This window comes from Lynx rufus, unplaced genomic scaffold (assembly GCF_022079265.1).
Source record: "Lynx rufus isolate CCGP_SWC_20201006 ecotype Redwood Valley unplaced genomic scaffold, mLynRuf1.p SCAF_14, whole genome shotgun sequence".
NCBI classification, from domain to species: Eukaryota; Metazoa; Chordata; class Mammalia; order Carnivora; family Felidae; genus Lynx; species Lynx rufus.
Genome location: NW_025814828.1, coordinates 19,966,059 through 19,981,958, shown reverse-complemented (window position 1 = coordinate 19,981,958; position 15,900 = coordinate 19,966,059). Strand labels below are relative to the sequence as shown.

General features: G+C 43.0%; 1 protein-coding gene across 2 annotated transcripts in view; it reads left to right on the top strand.

Moving 5' to 3' along the window:
• The first annotated feature begins 12,892 nt into the window (after window positions 1–12,892).
• KLHL15 (kelch like family member 15) overlaps window positions 12,893–15,900 on the top strand; it is a 35,508-nt gene continuing 32,500 nt past the window's right edge. Inside the window, exon 1 of one of the 2 annotated variants that reach the window (XM_047076014.1) lies at window positions 12,893–13,288. The gene's annotated coding sequence lies outside the window, so the exon portion shown is untranslated. The remainder of the gene's footprint in view (window positions 13,289–15,900) is intronic. The other variant, XM_047076013.1, reaches the window with a different exon arrangement.

The following is a 15,900-nucleotide window of genomic DNA, read 5'->3' as shown; positions in this document are numbered from 1 at the left end:
CCTGGTGGGTGGGGGGGAGGGCGCCCTCGCGCGGAAGTTTGGTGAAATGGTCATGGCACAGGGATGGCAAGAGCAAAGTCCCTAACTTGTTCTCACAGGTTTCTAGGGCCTGGGAGGCGGTCCGTGGTGGCTGTAAACTGCACAGCATTGTAAGGGCGCCCAAAGAGGTTATTTTTTAAAGCTCATACAGGAAAACCCACTTGCTTAATGGAAATATTACCACTAAATCGGTGTTTTGAAATTTAAAGACTTTTGGGAGTTTCCTTTTTTTTTTTTATGGTGTATCAAAAAGTCGAGTAATTGTTTACCTCCATTCATGTCTACACTTTACAAGTTTTCCGTCATGAACAGGTGTTCATGTTTAGCCAGCAAAAAATTTAAGGAGAGGTGAATAAGAATCTAGATTACCTGTGTTTCTTGAATACTTACGATGAAAAGGAATATATGCATTCTATCACATACGTTTTAGGTACAACAGTTTACCTAAAATGGGAAGTTCTATTTCAATAAATGTATTCATTGGTTAAGTGATGGTAGAGACTACAATGTATTATGTTTGAATGGAGGAATTTAGTTCCTACATTTAGGAACTCACACATTTGTAAGTTTATAAATTTAGAATTTCTCTTACATTCTGAATAGTTACATCAGCCAATTAAGAAAACCCATTGAGGTGATAAAAATGTAGAAATATTGAATCACTATGTTGTACACCTAAACTCATTATTATATGCCAACTATACTTCAATAAAAAAACGTTGAACTAGGGGTGATGGTTGCACAATTTTGTGAATATACTAAAAACCAGTGAATTGTATGGCTTAAAAGGGGTGAATCTTATGGTATGTGAATGAAAAATAAAATTCATTGATAATAAATATAATATGCTTCATTGTCAGAAACTTGCACTGGAAGTAGAAATGTCACAAAAAATAATATTCATAAAAAATTACAGTACAGTTAAATATTGGCAATGACTCAACAAGTATTAACTTTATTTAACCTTCACAACAATCTGACGACGTAGATGGTATTATTCCCACTTTACAAGTGAGCAAACTGAGTCCACAAAAGATTAGATAACGGGCCCACAATCCCACAGTTTATAACTAACAGAGCTGGAATTCATAGGCAATTACGAGTATACTCTTTTTAAAAAATCACCTTTGAGGGGTGCCTGGGTGGCTTAGTCCGTTGAGCATCCAACTTCAGCTCATGTCGTGATCTCATGGTTCGTGGGTTCGAGCCCCACGTTGGACTCTACGCTGACAGCTCGGAGCATGGAGTCTCCTTCAGATTCTGTGTCTCCCGCCCTCTGCCCCACCCCCGTTCGACTCTCTCTGTCTCTGTCTCTCTCTCAAAAATAAAAGAATCAGCTTTGAGATAAAATTTGCATACTATGAAATTCACTCATCTGAAGTATACAATTCAATGGTTTTTAGTAAATTTACAGAGCTGTGCAACCACAACCCAGATTTTTGAATTTTCCGCCACCCCAAAGAAATCCCTTGTATCTATTTACAGTCAATCCCCATTTCCATCTCTGGCTGCCGGCAGCCACTAATGGGCTTTGTCTCTACAGACAACTTCTGGACATTTCATATAAATGAAATCATACAATATGCAGTCTTTCGCATCTGGCTTGTTCACTGAGCATAGTGGTTTTGAGGTTCTTCCACGTTGTTCATTCCTTTTTATTCCTCAGTAAATTCCATGGTATGGACATAGCACATTTTGTCAATCCCTTCACCAGGTGATGGATATTTGGGTTGTTTGCATTTTGGGCTATTTTGAATAATACCATGAACATATGTGTACAAGTTTTTGTTGGGAATAATGCTCATATGAACGTTTCTGTACATGTTTTTATGAAAACATGTTTTCATTTCTCTTGGCAAAGATCTAGTTGTGCAATTGCTGAGTCCTACGGTAAATCTATGTTTAACATTTTGTGGAGCAGCCAAACTTTCTTCTAAGATAGCTGCACCATTTTATGTTCTTATCAGCAGTGTGTGAGGGCTCCAGTTTCTCCACATCCTCAACAATACTTGATACTGTCTCTTGTTTTTAGACATTCTAGTAGGTGCGGTTTTCATTTGTATTTCTCTAATAACTAATGAGGCTGAGCATCTTTTCATGTACTTATTAGCCATTCATATTTCTTCTTTGGTAAAATAGCTATTCCCGTCCATTCTTAAGTTGGGTTGCTTATTTTATTATTGAATTGCGAGAGTTCTTTATATATTCTGGATACGAGTCTGTCTCAGATACATGATTTGCAAACGTTTTCTTCCAGTCTGTTGCTTGTCTTTTCATTTTCTTAATGGTATCTCTGCAGAGCAAAAGTTTTTAACTTAAAGTCCAATTTGTTTCTTCTTCCATGAATCATTCAGTGGGTATCATTATTTAAGAACACTTTACCTAACTCAAGTTCACAAAGATTTACTCCTAGGTTTTCTTCTTAAAGGTTAACAGTTTTAGCTCTTATATTTAGCTTATGATATATTTTGAATTAACTTTTGTGTATAGTGTGAGGGAAGGCTTTAACTCCATCTTTTTACACGTGGATATGCAATTGTCCCAGCACTATTTCCCTTCCCTATTGAATTGCCTTAGCATCTTTGTAGAAAATCAATTGACCATCAATTGACCATATTTTTGGACTCTCAACACCTTTCCATTGATCTACATGTCCAAACTTAAGCCAGTACCACACTGTCTTGATTTCTGTAGTTTCATAGTACATTTTGAAATTGGAAAGTATTAAGACTTCTAACTATGTTATTTTTCAAAACTGTTTTGGCCCTTCTAGAGCTTTTGCACTTCCATATAAATTTCAGAAACAGCCTGTCAATTTCTGCCAAGAAGAAGAAGAAGAAGAGAAAAAGAAAAAAGAAAAACAAAGAGCCTGCTGGGTTTTCGATATGGATTGCTTTGAATATGTAGACCAATTTAGGGAGACTCACCATCTTGACGATATTGAGACTTCAATATCACAGGGCTATCCTGCCTCACCTATACTTAGCATTAAGTTAATGCCCCTCACCCAAACAGTGCTGCTCTCTTCTCAAGTCCCTGGGAAGCATGAAGCTCAGCCGTGCTTCGGCCTGAGCCCTGTTGCTCACGTAATGCTTTCCCAGCTTCTCCTTCAGCTCCCACCGCCCTGCGCTGTGGCGGCCCGAACTGACTTACCTAAAGTCCCCCTCTGCCCTGTATCGACAAAGACAGTTTGTCCGGAGAGAGCTATGCGATTACTGTTTTTTTTTCTTTTTTTTAAGAACTTCGTTTTAGAACCAATAAATAACCTCAGAGCCTGGCTTCAATCCCGTCTCTATCCTTAACCACACTCAAACCCTAAAGCTGTGCTTCTGGCAACAGTAATTACTGAAGGCGGTTTTTTTTTCACTTCTTTCATTGCGCAAACACCATGTAGCAGCTCTTCATGGCTCCCGCTCACCTCAATTCTGGCGCTCACACTTAGGATGTGTGTGTGTGTGTGTGTGTGTGTGTGTACGCACATCTACTGAAATGCTGTGCTTATGAATATGTGGCTTGTACCTTGAGGCTTCTATAGTATTGCTTTTCATTGGCTCAAAAAGAACATAAAAATAATTAACTTTGGAGGGAATTTGTTCTTTCTAGCATTTTCATTTACAAGGAGGCATTGTCTACGTTGTGTTCCCAAGTAGATAAATTTCATTAAAATGATGACATTCATTTAATATTTTATAGATAGTGGAATTAAAACAACTTACAATAAATACTTTTCTATCTGGCTTGCCATACCACACTCTTTTACCCTTATCTCACTCGCTACTCCTCAGGCTCCTTGACAGTTCTCCATCTTTTCCTGGATGACTCCCTACTATTGGTATGCCCCAGGGCCCAGTCCTAGTTCTACTTCTTTCAGCCCCTTGGTAATCCCATAAACACTTCATGAAAATGTGGCTTGCAATGTTGAGGCTTCCGAAGCATAGGGTTATTTTTCATTATTTCAGAAGGAGCACAAAAATGATGAACTTTTTAAACACTTGTTCTTTTCGACATTTTCATTTAAAAATTTTTTAAAGTTTATTTAGAGAGAGAGAGCGAACGAGCAGGGGAGGGGCAGAGAGAGAGAGGGAGAGAGCATCCCAAGCTGGCTCCGCGCTGTCAGTGCAGAACCCGACTCTGGGCTTGACCTCTTGAACCCTGAGGTCCTGACCTGAGCCAAAACCGAGAGTCGGAAGCTTAACGGACTGAACCATCCAGGCACCCCTGACATTTTCATTTTCAAGGGGACATTGTCTACGCTGTATTTCAAGGTAAATATATTCAGTTAAAACAGCAACATTCGGGCCACCTGCGTGGTTCAGTTGGTTAGGCGTCAGACTTCAGCTCAGGTCATGATATCACAGGTCATGAGTTCGAGTCCCACATCACATGGGACTCTCTGCTGTCAGCACAGAGCCCGCTTCAGATCCCCTGTCTCTCTCTCTCTCTCTCTCTCTCTCTGCCCCTCCCACACTCACAGTCTCTCTCAAAAATAAACATTATGGAAACCAATTTGTCAATAAACTTCATATAAAAATAAATAAATAAATAAATAAACATTAAAAAATTAAAAGAAAACAAAATGGCAATGTTCACTGCACCTTTTATTGATGGTGAACATTGAGCAACTTCTACTAGTCTCTCCAGCTTGTAGCATACCATACTCCGGTCTCCTACACCTGCTCCCTGTTCTCTGGACGGCTCCCAGCCCTTGGTGTGCCCCCTTCTCTTTTCACGCCCACTCATTTCAAACCTGCTCCTCTTGAGGTCTTCCCCATGTCAGGAAATGCCAATTCCATCCTTCCAGTCACTCGGGATGGAAACCTAGGCGACTTCCTCATCTCCTCTCTTTCCTTTATCGCTACATCCAGGATATCCAGTTGGCTCTACCTTCAGAATATTTGCTGAGTCTTGCCACTTCCCACAGTGTCTCCTTTAGCTTCTATTTCATTGTTAGATGAGTCTCCTTACCCCAGGTCCTGCTTACATGTTCATCCACTTTAATTGTTTAATAGCCTAACTTTTTATTTATTTGTGCGTGCATATTATATTTCCAGTGGTTTTCTTTTCTTCCAATGTTACTGACATACAGCACTGTAGAAGTTTCAGGCATACAGCGTAATGACTTGACTTAAATATATTGTGAAACGATTACAATAAGTTAACATCCATCATCTCGTACAGATAGAAGAGGAAAAAAAGTTTTTCCTTGTGATGAGAACTTTTAGGATTTTAATCTCTTAGCAACTTTCAAATATCCCATACAGTAGTGTTAACTATAGTCACCATGTTGTCCGTTACATTTAGGCCTGAATTCTATCATTTACACGAGCAGCCTTAGTGTTAGTGGTAGTGCTCCTCTTCTCAAGAGCTGCCAATGGTTCCCAATTTCTCAAAGGCCAAGGCCTTACAATGGTCTAAAAAGCTTTACACAGTCTGGTCCTTCACCTCCTTCAAGTCAAAGCTCAAAAGCAACCTCCTGCGTTGATTATCCCAGTTAAAACGGGAACACTCTTACTAATCTTTTACCCTGCTCTGTTATTTCCCATAGCGCTCATCACATTCTAATAGGCCACAAAATTTGCTTATTTATTTTGTTTACTATCTGATTTATGTAATCTTTGAGATGGCAAGGCTTTTTATATGTTTTGGTCTCTGACAGATTCCCCAATGCTTAGAACAGGACGTGACACACAGTAGGTGTTCATACATACCGACGGCATGAATAAGTAAATTAGCATAGTAGATTAGGATAAATCAGATTACTATTAGATTACTATAGCAAATAATTTACGGAATTAAGTAGGAGTAAAAATGCAAGATCATTTAATATGTTCATCAGTATGACAGCATGGTACAGTGGAAAAAGCATGGCGTGAGAGGCCACACAGGAGGGGAGAAGCCTTTACTGCCTCGGTCTATACGCAGCAGCCTTGGTGGTTCTTCTTTTCCCTCTCCCCTTCTTGTGTACTATGCTGTCATCCTACAGAATTATCAGCGGTTCTCTAAATAAAGCTGCCTTGCTGTCTCTTCTAGGCCTGGAACGTCCTGCGCTGTGGGGGATCCTTTACTCTCTTCCCTTTCCCCTCTATTCTTCCCTTTGCCCTGAATTTAGAAATTACTGCCTCGGGGCACCTGGGTGGCTCAGTCGGTTAAGCGTCTGACTTCAGTTCAGGTCATGATCTCATGGTTCGTGGGTTCGAGCCTCATGTCGGGTTCTGTGCTGACAGCTCGGAGCCTGGAGCCTCCTTCGGATTCTGTGTCTCCCTCTCTCTCTGCCCCTCCCCCAGTCACACTCTGTCTGTCTCTCTCTCTCTAAAAAATAAACATTTAAAAAAATTTTTTAAAGAAAGAAATTACCGCCTCTGAGACTTGTTAGACCTTCTCAAGCCCGAATTACACCCCCCTACCTTTGTGCTGACTCACATAGCACCCCATGTTGTCTAAACCTGTCACCATGTATTGGGGACTCTGAGACCAAACCTGAATGTTTTTAAACACTTGTTAGCTGGCCACAAGCACAAAACAGTTATTCTCACAACTGCCAGCAGAGAATTGCTTGCTAGGGCTTTAAGGATGGAAGTGAAATATGAAGAAGCATTTGGTTCCAGAATCACATTGTTGAGTCCTCTTGGCCATACAGAGATAAGCCAGGTTATCAATTCATTTTCATTGAGGTAACTCCCCACATTGGTGAAATAAAACATAAATACAGTAAAACCTTAGTTTGCAACCATAACCCGTTCCGGAAACATGCTTATAATCCAAAGCACTTATATATCAAAGCAAATTTCCTCCTAAGAAATAATGGAAATTCAGATGATTCATTCCACAACCCAAAAATATTCATTTAAAATGATTACAATCCTGTAATACAATACAAAATAATAAAGAAAATGCAAAATAAAGAATTTTTCAATGTTTACTTATTTTTTAGAGAGAGACACACAGACTGCGAGCAGGGGAGGGGCAGAGAGCAAGGGAGACACAGAATCTGAAGCAGGCTCCAGGCTCTGAGCTATCAGCACAGAGCCTGACGCAGGGGCTGAACTCACAAACCGTGAGATCATGACCTGAGTCGAAGTCAGATGCTTAACCAACTGAGTCACCCAGGCGCCCCAAGAAAACACAAAATATAAAGAAAAACAAATTAACCTGCACTTATCTTTGAAAACTTTCGTGGCTGGTGTGAGGGCAACAAGAGAGAGGAGGGTTATTGTGTAGGATGACTTTCACTGTCACTAACAGATGTTGACTACAGTACAATGTGAATTAACTTGTCATAGACTGTATTTAATGCAACTGGCGATAAGGCAGCAGAGGAAAGGGTCCCTCTCTGCAGGAAGCCTGACCTAGAATGAAGCAAAGCATTCTTAGGCTTACTCTTGTCTGGAAAAGCAAAGGACTGTCCATCAGTGCTTTGAAGTGACAGAAAACACCTAGTGCCAGTTGTGGGCACCTTCCAACGTTCTGAAAAATTACTGATTTCTGCCAGACACCGTGGCCAAACACCAAACACCGCATCCGAGCATGGGAGATGATCATCCACAATCCCGCAGTGAGAAAGAGAGAGAGAGAGAGAGAGAGAGAGAGAGAGAGAGAGAACATTGGCTCAGTTGTGATCTTGTGACATTTGGCATCATGTACTACTTGTATTGCAAGACATCGCTCGTTTATCAAGTTAAAATTTATTAGAAATGTTTGCTTGTGGGAGCACCTGGGTGGCTCAGTCGGTTGAGCATCCGACTTCAACTCAGGTCATGATCTCACCGCTCCTGAGTTCGAGCCCCGCGTGGGGCTCTGTGCTGACAGCTCAGAGCCTGGAGCCTGTTTCGGATTCTGTGTCTCCCTCGCTCTCTGCCCCTCCCCCACTCACGCTCTGTCTTTCTCTCTCTCAAAAATAAATACATATTAAAAATTTTTTAAATAAATAAAAGCTATTAAAAAAGAGAAATGTTTGCTCATCCTGTGGAACACTCGCAAAACAAGTTACTTACAAGGAGTGATGTCTTGTAATATGAGTAGTACGTGATGCCAAACGTCACATAATCACAACTGAGCCAATGGTTCTTGAAATTCACTTTGATACACAAGTGCTTTGGATTATAAGCATGTTTCCCAGAAGGATTATGCTCACAAACCAAGGTTTTACTATATTTCTTTTTTTTTCTAAAATTTTTTAATGTTTATTTTTGAGAGAGAGAGACAGAGTATGAGCAAAGGAGGGGCAGAGAGAGAGAGGGAGACACAGAATCCAAAGCAGGCTCCAGGATCTGAGCTGTCAGCACAGAGCCCGATGCGGGGCTGGAACTCGGGAACGCAAGATCATGACCTAGGCCGAAGTCAGACGCTTAATCAATTGGACCACCCAGGCACCCCGGTTTTACTATATTTCAGATACACTGTCTCATGGGGGAAGTGCCCTTTTGAGGGTTTTTTTGTGTGTGTGCCCACATTCCTTTTGGACGTTTAGGGACCTGGTACTCTCCTAGCTGAGCCCAAGGCGTGGATTTAAGGACTCATGAGATTGGGGAAGAGAGGAGATGGGACAAGCCCTTTTTTTTTTCTTTTTTCAAAGTCGATTATAATCAATTTACACTTTTTTCAAATGCTTATTTATTTTTGAGAGAGCGCGAGCAGGAGAGGGGCAGAGAGAGAGGGAGACACGGAACCCAAAGCAGGCTTCAGGCTCTGAGCTGTCAGCACAAAACCCAATGTGGGGCTCGAACCCACAGACCGTGAGATCATGACCTGAAGTCAGACACTTAGCCAAATGAGCCATCCAGGGGCTCCTCTTTTTTTTTTTTTTTAATGTTTATTTATTTTTGACAGAGAGACAGAGCATGAGCAGGGGAGGGGCAGAGAGAGAGGGAGACACAGAATCCAAAGCAGGCTCCAGGCTCCGAGCTGTCAGCACAGAGCCAGACATGGGGCTCGAAACCACATGCCGTGAGATCATGACCTTAGCTGAAGTCGGACCAACTGAGCTACCCAGGCGCCCCAGGACAAACCCTTTGATATGCTTAGGAGAGGGTTCCCACCTAATGATTACAATTCTGACTTACAGTTGGCGAGAGAAGACATCCCTGTTTAGGGATCTCTAGAAGTCATGTCCTATTTAAAGCGACTGAAGTTTCCTTGTGATGGCTTTAGGTTTTTGCTTTGCTAGAGAATTGGAGGGAGAGTCAAGTTTGTGAGGCAGGAAGTACACAGAAAGAGCTGGAGAAACGTGGAGATGTGATGACAGACCAGAAAGCTAGAGATAGATAATAGGACAGAAGCTATGAGGAGCCATTCCAAGCAACAGGTGACCAGCAACAACCAAGGTATGTAGGCATTAGCCAGGAAGCCTCCAACATTCACGAAGACACGGATTTCCTGTCAGTCATGCAACATAAAGTCTCAAGTTATTCTACTGGGTTGTAAAAACAACAAAGTTGAAAGGCTGGAAAATTTGGGGACTCTCAGATTGCATTAAAAAAAAAAAAAGCTTAGGAGCACCTGGGTGGCTCAGTCAGTTAAGCGTCTGACTCTTGATTTTGGCTCAGGTTGCGATCTCTCAGATGGTGAGATCGAGCCCGGAGTTGGGCTTGGGATTCTCTCTCTCTGCCCCTCCCTGGCTTGCATGTGCACGCTCTCTTTCTCAAAAGAAATAAACTTTAGAAAAATATTATTATTGTAGTAATCTCTATACCCAATATGAGGCTCGAACCCACAACCCCAAGATCAAGAGTAGCATGCTTTTCCAACCGAATCACCCAGGCACTGCTCAGATTGCATTTTGAAGGTTCTGTCTGCAATAGGGACCAGAAAAAAAAATATTTAGAACAGCTACCAACCTGTTGGAATGTGTCAGTGTACAGGTCTTGGTGTGTACCAGCGGAAGTTGGTACTGATTTGGGAGGATGCTGGTGCATCCTGAGGGACTGAGATGGACTGGACCCCAACAAGATGCCTTAAAAACCATCAACAGCTATAAAGCGCCTGTCCAAACAGTTTTCAAGAGGAAAGGGAATGCATACGTAACTTTATTAGAGTTCACTGAAAATACAACTCTTTGATTCCCAGAGATTAAAGTGGGAGCTAGTTACATGAAAAGTGACTACCTTATCACAGACGCTAGGCTTCTGAAAAGCCAAAAACAAAACAAAACAAAACAAAACCCAAAAACAAACAAACAAAAAAAAGCGGGCAAGGAAAGGTTATAGAGTATCCTAAATCCTCACAACCCCCTTCCTTGGAACTTCCTTCCAACTCTACCACCATTCTTAGACCAAAGCCTCTAACATGCCTCGGGACATTTCAGACTGCAAGGTAGCAGATTTGAGAAGTATCCTGTAATACTTATGTTAGAGGGCTAGGAAAAGACAGCCTCCCTTTTCCCAGTGGGACTCTACCAGTGTGAAAAGATGCCCTCAAGGTATTTGGGAGCTCCCATTACTTTCCAGTAATTGGTGGGAAAAGTAATTGAATACAGGAATTACCTAGAGGAGTTAGTATAAATGATGTGGTTTTACTTTGCTTGGTGTCAGAGAAGCAGAATGCTCCTTACAGCACTAGACCCATCTATACCCTTTTTTTTTTTCAACATTTATTTATTTTTGGGAGAGAGAGAGACAGAGCATGAACGGGGGAGGGGCAGAGAGAGAGGGAGACACAGAATCGGAAACAGGCTCCAGGCTCTGAGCCATCAGCCCAGAGCCCGACGCGGGGCTCGAACTCACGGACCGCGAGATCGTGACCTGGCTGAAGTCGGACGCTTAACCGACTGCGCCACCCAGGCGCCCCTATACCCTTTTTTTTCTTAAATGAAAGTGAGGGAGGTATCATAGATCACATATAACTTTTTTTTTTTTTTTTGAGGAATGGACTCTACATAGTAAATATAAAGATTGGTGAAAAGACACAGCACACAGAAACAGTATTTTTAAAAAAGACGTTTTGGATGTAACGGAATGTCATATATGAGGCCACGTCATGCCATAAGGGGTGTAATGATCACAGTGGTTCATGACATTACTCACTGTAGGTATATATACCAGCTACACACAACACAGACACATTTCAATTCCTGCTTGAATCAAGAACGTAAGTCTCTCTCTGTACAGGTCAGTGCTACACTATGTATACCTCAAAATGTATGTTTGTTGGCTAATACACAAGAATCAAAATTCACCCATTTTAAACGTTCAAGAATAATGTAGGAAAACGCAAATGTTCAAAGTTGAATGTATGTCATTTTAAAGTATATTTTATGGCTTACAGTTTTTTAAAGCTTGTTTTATAGTTTAAATCAGAAAAAGTAAGCTTATTTCCCTATTTCCTTAGGATTCAGGTGATTCTCTATTTTTTCCCACGAACTAGTCTACTTCAGCAAAAAAGTACACCGTGTGCTATCTTGGCCTCTTGGGAAACATGACATGTTCAAGTTTGCTAGAAAGAGATAATGATCGCTTTTAGCCACACACTTCACTGTAAATTCATGGGGATATTGGTGTAGAGAGAAAATGGCGGCGGGGGGTGCAGGGGGGGTTAGGGTAGGAGATCCTCAGTTTTAGATTAGAAATGGGCACCGGATGACTTAATTTAAGGTTAGTTGTAGAACCACTGGCCTCCAGCTGTGTATTTCTGTCATTTACATTTTTCTCACAAAGAGGTTTCACAATAATAAATTTACAAAACAGGCTTTAGTATGGTTCTACATTCTTAAATCAAGTAAGGCGATATATTTAAAAAACATTAGCTCAAATTCTACAGCTGATTTATTTAAAAAGAACAACCACCCCAAAAATCACTGCTCTCTGAATGTTCGTTCTTGCCATCTTATTTTGACGCAAATAGAACAGCGTTTTTAGATCCGACATTTCTGTGGGGCAGACATGCCGTTTTCTATGAATTTTCCCACCTCTGGGAAATGCATTCCCGAAAGAGTAATTGCTGTGCAATAAGCCAAGTGGAACTATGACGCAATAATCCCCTGCAAGTTGCTTTACAAAAATGATGTCATTTGGCGCAGAAGTAGTCAATTTTATAAAACAGGTAGGTAGGGCAAGGCTTCCTCCACGTCGTCGCAGACGCCCCCACCCCCACCGTGGTATTCAAGATGCAAAAAGACATTTTCCGGGCGCCCCAACCCTCAACTTTGTCGAGGGTGGGCGCACCCGCAGTAGCTTGAGACCACCGCTCATGCAGACTAAGCGAGACCGCTGCGAGGGGATAAGCACCACCCGGCGTTCCCAGCCCCGACGGCGACGCCACGAGGGAAACCGCGTCGAGCCGAGGCCGCAGTGCAGCGCCCGGCCGCCTTATTCTCTCGGTGGGGCCCGCCGGCGTGGCCGGCTTGAACGTGGGGCCCCGCGGGCGTGGGACAGCCCTGCCCCCACCCCGCTCCCACACCCGCTCCCGCTCCCCCGGCGCCGGAAGTGACGCGCGCTGGCTGAAAGATGGCGGCATTGGCGCTCGACCAGGGGGAAGGTAAACACCCTCCGGGCCGTGGCCCGCGCGCGGGCCCCCTCGAGGCGCCGATGGGGGACGAGGGCGCCTCCGAGGCCTGCTTTCCAACTGTTGCCTTCCCACCCTTCGACCTCCCTACCCGCGTGGCAGGCTTCCGCGTTGCGACGACGGCGCATGGAGCCCCCTGCCGGCGGGCCCCGCCTCCCTGGGCCGGCCCCGGGCGGCTCCCGCGGCCCGCAGGGGGCGCGCGGCCCGGAGCGGCCCCTGGCTCGTGGCCCCGCACGCTCCGCCCCTTGCCCGCCCCTTTCCCGCCTTCCTCCACCCCCGGCGTGGGTGATCCTGAGGCTCGGCGCGCTTCGGGGCAGAAGCCCGGAGACGCCGTCGTCGACGCCGCTACCACCCGTGCTTCTGCCGCTGCCCGCAGCCCCCCAGCCCCTTTCCCCGCCCGTGGCCCCGAGTCGGCCCTCCAGCCGAGCCCCGCCGGGCGCCGCGAGGCCCCTGGCGTTGGCAAGGCCGGGCCCGGCCCCGACGCCGCGCCGCCTTGCGCCTTGTGCCGAGCCCGACTGTCTCGACTCGCGACTCAGCGCTGTCTTCTTTCCCAGGACTGGTTCCGAGGGGGCCGCAGGCGCGCAGACTCGCCCCCCGCCGGAGCGCCCCGGCCCGGCCCGGGAGCGGCCCCTTGTAGAGGTTCGAGGAGCCTGCCGAGTGCCATCCCGGGGCCCGACCGCCCACCGCCTGGCCCGCCGGCCCGCTTCTTCCTGATGCAGACTGCCGTCCACTAGAGGCTGGACAGACCCCCGAGGTGCGTAGCCGCCCCTGGCCCTCTGGCCTGCAGGAGCCCGGGCTTCGTCCGCGTCCCCGCGCTCGGCACCGATTTGGTAGCCTTTTCTGCACAGACCCGAGTCAAACATTTGGTAGACGCCGGGAACTAATTTGTCTTTGAGTTTACTTAAATTGTTTGAAATCTAATTTTTTTCAGGGAGGGGGGGAGAAGGAAGAAGCATAATTCAGCCATTTTTTGCAGCACACAGCTGCAGGTACCATGATTATTTTCTCCCTAACCCGTTCCTTCCCTTTAAAAATTCTGTTTATGCCTGGAATAGAAGTATGCGAAATGCGAGGCATAAAACGTGGAATCAGAAGGTCTGGGTTCGACTGGGTGACGCTGAGAAAATCGCTTACCGATCCTCGGTTTCTTATCTATGAAATCTAGTCGGTAATAGCCACATCACAGGGTAGTGAGGACTATATGAGGTCATATATATGAAAATAACCTATAGCTGTAAAGTATTGTAAAAATGCAAAGCAATTTTTTAAGTAACCCTTGCCAGAGTGGTTAACGTTGTAGTGGCTAACTGTTGCTGCCTCTTTTTTTTTTTTTCTGTATTATAAGAGTAAGCAATAAGTACGGAATAGGAAAGCAGTGCTGTGAATCGACCAGATATATAATAGTCACGTTGCTTGGCCTTCTTCCTACGAAATGCTAACTGCTTATTTAAATAACGGTATTCTTTAATTCAAATTTAACGTTACTGTAGTGCTTTGCTTTTCATTTTTCTAGGCCGCTTATGCCCGTTTTCTTACTCGGAATATTTATTTAACACTTTGTGTTTAGTCTTCTGTGTTTTCCGAATTTACATTTATTTTTGTTGATCTGATTAAATTGTAACTTAGAAAATGCTTTTAAGGTATATTCTTTAATTTTAATGCTGTTTTTCATATCTAGGGAACAGGATGCCTGGATATCTCTACTAATTTGAAAATTATTTTTGAAGAGCTCACAAATGCATTCAGATTTCTGTAATTCTTAACAGATCTAGAAATGTGTAGAAATTTTCAACTTTTTGGCAATGTACTAGTATTTGTGTAATTTAATTTTCTTTTTAAGTCATCACAACACTTAGTAGGTGCTTAAAACCAGTTTTTCAGTGGTAAAGGGTGTTAATTTGCGCTCTATTGCTGATTTAACTTGGGAGAAATAATAGAATAGTAAATATTTGTGGTTTGGACTTATTTGTCAGATTTTATAATACATATGTGTAAAAACAGATCAGTATGGAATAATTCTTACTGGGTACATCAAAAATGTACCATGTAGTATGTTTTGGCTTAAAAATGGTCCACAAAAAGTGAAAGAGAAGAATTTTTCTTAGTATATTGTTATTTTTAGCCAACAAATGGTTTTCTGAGACTTATTTTATAATCTAATCCCCGTTGTTTTTTAGAGTATGCTTTTGTGTTTTGTAAAAAGATTGAGTAGTATAAACGGGTAGGATTAAATTAGATGGTAGAGCCTCTTGTACCGTGCTAGGCTTTTATACATCGGACTTACCGTTTGTCCTAAAGAAAAAATTTTGGTAAATCATTGCTTTATTGGGAATTTCAAGGTTTGACCTTCTCTCTGCCTTGATTTGGGTTATCTGGGGCAAAAATCTTGGAACCAGGGCTGGCTTGGCCTTCATGGGTGTTCAGAAGGGCCCCTTAGTTGGTGTAATAATCTGCACATAAAAGTGGCATTGTACAATATAAAGGTGAATGATGAAACTCATGCTAATTTAAATTTTTAATTTTTCTTTACTTAGAACGCGTTAAACAGCAAATAAAAAAACACCAATAAGTCGAGAGATACCTCAGAAGAAAAGAGAAAACTTTTTATTTTAGTACCTTTAACGACACTTTTTTCCAGCTTTTGGATAAGGGGGCCCGAATTTTCATTTCACTTGCGTCCCAAAAATTAGCTGGTCTGCTGTCAGCTCGCCCTTCACTTTGTAAATATTTTAAGAGTAAATAACGTTAACTGTAAGGAGAATTAATATTTAGTTTGAGAGGTTGGATTAATTTATTAGCGTGTATTTTCTCTGAACTGGCATGCAGTAGTTTGTGTGGGGTTTTTTATTGAAAAGAAATTAAGAGTCACTGGTGAAGCCTTGTAGGATACTGATTAAACATAGAGGCTCTGAAGTGGGACGGACCCCAACTCCACCGCTTAAGGATCAGGGCCTCGGGCAGGTTTCTTAACCTCTGTGAGCTTTGATTTTTCTCATTTTTAAATCAGGGGTGGTTACAGAACATGGATCGTTATGTGGTAAATGAATGGATAAATTTATCTGTTCATCCAACAAATATTTATTAAGCACTTATTATGTGCCAAGCGCTGTTATTTCTAGGTTGTGAGGGATACAACAGTCAAAGCAAAACCAGAAAAAAGAAAAACAACCCAAACAGTAAACTAAACAAGGAAGAGAGGCTCTATCTCAATTTTAATATACTATAGAGAAAAATTAAGCAGAAAAGTAAAGTGAGGATTTCTGGCAGTGGGTTTTGTTTTTTTGTTTGTTTGTCTTTAATTTTAAAGATGGGGTTTGGGGAAGGCCTCACTGAGATGACACTGGAGTAAAGGCCTGAAGGGAGCCC